The sequence below is a fragment of the Coregonus clupeaformis genome, chromosome 28 (genome assembly GCF_020615455.1).
Source record: "Coregonus clupeaformis isolate EN_2021a chromosome 28, ASM2061545v1, whole genome shotgun sequence".
In the NCBI taxonomy this organism is placed as follows: Eukaryota; Metazoa; Chordata; class Actinopteri; order Salmoniformes; family Salmonidae; genus Coregonus; species Coregonus clupeaformis.
Genome location: NC_059219.1, coordinates 11,367,992 through 11,374,120, shown reverse-complemented (window position 1 = coordinate 11,374,120; position 6,129 = coordinate 11,367,992).

Genomic DNA, 6,129 nt, shown 5'->3' with positions numbered 1-6,129 from the left:
TTTGCATGGGACCCCTGACTTTTCAGGAGGACTGTGAGGAAGAGCTGTGAGTCTTCCACAGGGGCACATTACTCATGACTTGTTTAACCTGTTAGATTCTAGCTGACCACTTAACTGTGGTCAGCTATGTATATACTGTATTCTATACTATCTATTCTATATACTGTATTCTATACTATCTATTGCATCTTAGCCTATGCTAAGACATTGCTCATCCATATATTTATACACTGCTCAAAAAAATAAAGGGAACACTTAAACAACACAATGTAACTCCAAGACAATCACACTTCTGTGAAATCAAACTGTCCACTTAGGAAGCAACACTGATTGACAATACATTTCACATGCTGTTGTGCAAATGGAATAGACAACAGGTGGAAATTATAGGCAATTAGCAAGACACCCTCAATAAAGAAGTGGTTCTGCAGGTGGTGACCACAGACCACTTCTCAGTTCCTATGCTTCCTGGCTGATGTTTTGGTCACTTTTGAATGCTGGCGGTGCTTTCACTCTAGTGGTAGCATGAGATGGAGTCTACAACCCACACAAGTGGCCCAGGTAGTGCAGCTCACCCAGGATGGCACATCAATGTGAGCTGTGGCAAGAAGGTTTGCTGTGTCTGTCAGCGTAGTGTCCAGAGCATGGAGGCGCTACCAGGAGACAGGCCAGTACATCAGGAGACGTGGAGGAGGCCGTAGGAGGGCAACAACCCAGCAGCAGGACCGCTACCTCCGCCTTTGTGCAAGGAGGAGCAGGAGGAGCACTGCCAGAGCCCTGCAAAATGACCTCCAGCAGGCCACAAATGTGCATGTGTCTGCTCAAACGGTCAGAAACAGACTCCATGAGGGTGGTATGAGGGCCTGGCGTCCACAGGTGGGGGTTGTGTTTACAGCCCAACACCATGCAGGACGTTTGGCATTTGCCAGAGAACACCAAGATTGGCAAATTCGCCACTGGCGCCCTGTGCTCTTCACAGATGAAAGCTGGTTCACACTGAGCACATGTGACAGACGTGACAGAGTCTGGAGACGCCGTGGAGAACGTTCTGCTGCCTGCAACATCCTCCAGCATGACCGGTTTGGCGGTGGGTCAGTCATGGTGTGGGGTGGCATTTCTTTGGGGGGCCGCACAGCCCTCCATGTGCTCGCCAGAGGTAGCCTGACTGCCATTAGGTACCGAGATGAGATCCTCAGACCCCCTTGTGAGACCATATGCTGGTGCGGTTGGCCCTGGGTTCCTCCTAATGCAAGACAATGCTAGACCCTCATGTGGCTGGAGTGTGTCAGCAGTTCCTGCAAGAGGAAGGCATTGATGCTATGGACCGCCCGTTCCCCAGACCTGAATCCAATTGAGCACATCTGGGACATCATGTCTCACTCCATCCACCAACGCCACGTTGCACCACAGACTGTCCAGGAGTTGGCGGATGCTTTAGTCCAGGTCTGGGAGGAGATCCCTCAGGAGACCATCCGCCACCTCATCAGGAGCATGCCCAGGCGTTGTAGGGAGGTCATACAGGCACGTGGAGGCCACACACACTACTGAGCCTCATTTTGACTTGTTTTAAGGACATTACATCAAAGTTGGATCAGCCTGTAGTGTGGTTTTCCACTTTAATTTTGAGGGTGACTCCAAATCCAGACCTCCATGGGTTGATAAATTTGATTTCCATTGATAATTTTTGTGTGATTTTGTTGTCAGCACATTCAACTATGTAAAGAAAAAAGTATTTAATAAGATTATTTCATTCATTCAGATCTAGGATGTGTTGTTTAAGTGTTCCCTTAATTTTTTTGAGCAGTGTATATTCTTATTCCATTCCTTTACTTAGATTTGTGTGTATTAGGTTTTTGTTGTGGAACTGTTAGATATTACTTGCTAGATATTGCTGCACTGTCGGAACAAGAAGCACAAGCATTTCGCTACACTCGCAATAACATCTGCTAACCATGTGTATGTGACCAATACATTTGATTTGATTTTATCTATCATGTTACACTTTGTTTGTAACATCAACACCATCATCCCGGAAACCCTAGACCCACTCCAATTCGCATACCGCCCCAACAGATCCACAGATGATGCAATCGCACTCCACACTGCCCTTTCCCACCTGGACAAAAGGAACACCTATATGAGAATGCTGTTCATTGACTACAGCTCAGCGTTCAACACCATAGTGCCCACAAAGCTCATCACTAAGCTAAGGACCCTGGGACTAAACACCTCCCTCTGCAACTGGATCCTGGACTTCCTGACGAGCCACCCCCATGTGGTAAGGGTAGGCAACAACACATCTGCCACACTGATCCTCAACACGGGGGCCCCTCAGGGGTGCGTGCTTGGTCCCCTCCTGTACTCCCTGTTCACCCACGACTGAGTGGCCAAGCACGACTCCAACACCATCATTAAGTTTGCTGACGACACAACAGTGGTAGGCCTGATCACTGACAACGATGAGACCACCTATAGGGAGGAGGTCAGAGACAACAACCTCTCCCTCAACGTGAGCAAGACAAAGGAACTGATTGTGGACTACAGGAAAAGGAGGGCCGAATACGCCCCCATTCACATCGACGGGGCTGTGGTGGAGCGGGTCGAGAGTTTCAAGTTCCTTGGTGTCCACATCACCAACAAACTATCATGGTCCAAACACACCAAGACAGTCGTGAAGAGGGCATGACAACACCTTTTCTCCCTCAGGAGACTGAAAAGATTTGGCATGTGTCCCCAGATCCTCAAAATGTTCTAAAGCTGCACCATGGAGAGCATCCTGACCGGTTGCATCACCGCCTGGTATGGCAACTGCTCGGCATCCGACCGTAAGGCGCTACAGAGGGTAGTGCGTACCGGAGCGCCAAGTCTAGGTCCAAAAGTCTCGTTAACAGCTTCTACCCACAAGCCTTGGTGCCGGTACCCCCTGTATATAGCCTCGTTATTGTTTATTTATTGTTTATTTAGACCACAACCCCAACCCAACATTGTTCCTCTCGGCCGTCTGTGTGAGAGGGGGCCTGGAGACCCAAGGGTTCGACAGTGACACTTCAGACAGTGACGCCTCTTTTCACTCTGTCACCTCTGGCCGGATTGACCATTCTCAGGATGGATCCCTGAGAACGGTCACAGTCCACAGCCTTGTCCACAACTCACAACCGCAACTTTCTCAGGGATGACCACCTTAACCAACCAGCTCCCCTGACATTCAGAAGGAACTCATTGTGCTCAGCTCAGAACACTTCAGTCTGTGATAAAGAGGCTGCAGATGCTTATAGGGATAAGCAAATGACTTTCTAAGTGATATCAATTTCATTTAGTATTCAAATACATGTTCTCCATGTTATCAAAGCATAAGCCCATTTATTTTCCATATGTAAGTGAGATAAAAAATAGGGGAACTTCATAGTGAACTAGTAGATGCATTTGAAGTGTTCTCCAAATCTAGAATGTGAATGGCTTGTTTGGTTTTGGTTAAATTCCCCCCATTTATGCTTTAGTACCATTGGAATGCACTGCATGAATCACCTGCATGACCTTATAGAGTTATTTGAAGGATAAATAGTACAAGCTGTTACAGGAGGGGGTTGCAGTTCCGGAGCGACCCACTAGGTGTCATCCTCCAACAACCTTAGGCACCTCCCCACTCACAGTCTGGACTAATCAGTATCCTATTGATGTCACCTGTTTCTACCTGTTCACCTGTGTATTTATGCCCTCACTTCCCTGTGTTCCCTTGCTCAGTTTTCTCTGTTAGTTTCTCTATGTCCAGCAGTACTACTCAGTGTCTGATCGGAGAGACCTATGTACAGGTACTTGAGAAGTGTTCTCCCTGTTTCGTTATTTGTTTCAGTCGTAGGTAGTATTTCATATTTTGGCTTTCAGCCGTTTTTTGGAGACTTATTTGCTCCACCTTTCTTTTATCGTGATAAGTCCGTTATTTTGTATTTTGGCTTCGGTAAAAATCATTGTTTCACCATCTCTGCCTACTGCCTACTGTATATCCTGCACCGCACCTGGGTCACACCTCACACCAACCCTTACAGAAAACTCAGCCAATATGGACCCAGCGAAGGCAGCACAGTATCGGAGTGCATTGGCAATACAGGGAGCTATGCTGAACCAACACGACCGCAGCCTGCAGCAGATCATCGAGAATCTCCGCCAGCTGACGATCGCTGTGCAGAGCCGGATAGACACCCGACCAGCCCCGGCAGCCGGCGGAGCAGAAGCCGCAGCAGCCCCGGCTACTACTGCGGAGTGGGAGAGCCAAACTCCGGCGTGCTCCGACTCCTACCAATTCACCCGGGAGCTACGCAAGATGTTCGACACCTCTCGGGTGGTGTCGGGGAACGAGGCCGGGAGGCGGCTCACGGCCTGTCGGCAGGGTGACCGTTCGGTGACGGACTACTCCGTGGAGTTCTGGACCCGGGCTCGAGAGGCAGGATAGGAGGAAGCCGCCCTGTTCATCCTTTACGCGCAGGGGCTATCGAAGGGGATGAAGGACGAAACTCTCATTCAGGGAGCCGCCTGAGCGACTGGACGGCCTCGTCGAACTCTCGTGCGGGTAGACAATCGGCGTCATGAGAGGGCGCATGAGAGAGGGATGACACAAGGCACGCCTCTGTGTCCCCCTATCAACCTGGAGGCTTTCCGCCGATTCAGGGAGGAGATGCCTCAGGAGGAGACTATGCAGCTGAGGGCGGCGCGCTTATCCAGGATGGAGAGGCAGAGGCGTCTGCGCCAAGGACGATGCCTGTACTACTGCCAGGCAGGTCACCACTGCGACTCATGCCCGGAGAAGCCGGGAAACGGGAGGGCTCGCTAGTATCGGGAGGGGTGCTAGCGAGCCGGAACCGAAACTCAACTCCAGAGACTCCCAGACTTTTCTCCCCGTCAGGGTTCAGTGGGCCCGTACTGCGTGTCGGACGCATGCACTGGTGGATTCTGGGGCCGCTGGCCCAAGGGGGGAGCGTTCCGTTCCTCTCCCTCTCCGAGCCGGTTCCGGTCATGGGCCTGGACGGCCGGGTCGTTGGGGTCGGGCTTCATCACCCGGCGACTGTCCCCGTTCGTGTCCGGGGGGGGGCTATGGGAGGATATCCAGTTTTTCATTGTGGACTCTCCGGAGTGTTCCCTCGTCCTCGGGCACCCCTGACTGGTCGCCCACAAACCCCGGATACACTGGTCCATGGGGCAGCTCATCCTGGAGGGAGGCTCCGCCCCCGTCCTGTTCCGGTCGCCACCGACCACTCATCAGCCCAAACCACTGTCCAAGACCACCTACCAGTCCTCACCTCTTCCCCAGGTCCCGCACTCCGAACCACATACCGCCCTAGCGGCGGTTGCCACCGGGAGGATGGCGGCTACAGACTCCGTCACCGGCCCAGACCTGTCAGGCGTTCCCCGGGAGTATTGGGATCTGGGGGAAGTGTTTAGTAAGAGGCGTGCCAAGGGCCTACCTCCTCACAGGCCATACGACTGCACTATCAATCTCCTGCCGGGCGCCATGTCCACACGAGGGCGATTGTTTTTCCTTGTCCCAGCCGGACACGCTGGCCATGAGGGAGTATATCAACGAGACACTCGTCGAGGGTCACATCCGTCCCTCTACCTCACCCGCGGGCACGGGCTTCTTCTTCGTGGGGAAAAAGGACGGTGGGCAGCGGCCGTGCATTGATTACCGGGCGCTCAACGACATCACGGTTAAGAACCGCTATCCACTCCCACTGATGACGACGGCATTCGTGTTATTGCAGGGAGCCCGGGTCTTCACCAAGCTGGACTTACGCAATGCCTACAACCTGGTGAGGATTCGGGAGTGGGACGAGTGGAAGACGGCTTTTAAACACACCCAGTGGGCATTACGAGTACAAAGTCATGCCGTTCGGTCTAGCCAACGTGCCTGCGGTGTTCCAGGCGTTGGCCAATGACATGCTCCAGGACCTCTTCGACTACAGTGTCTTCGTGTATTTGGATGACATCTTAATATTCTCAAAGGACATGAGTGAACACCAGCAGCACGTTCGGCAGGACCTCCAACGCCTTCTCCATCACCAGCTCTATGTCAAGGCGGAGAACTGCGTGTTCCACACAGAGATAGTCTCCTTCCTGGGGTTCATCGTCACCCAGGGG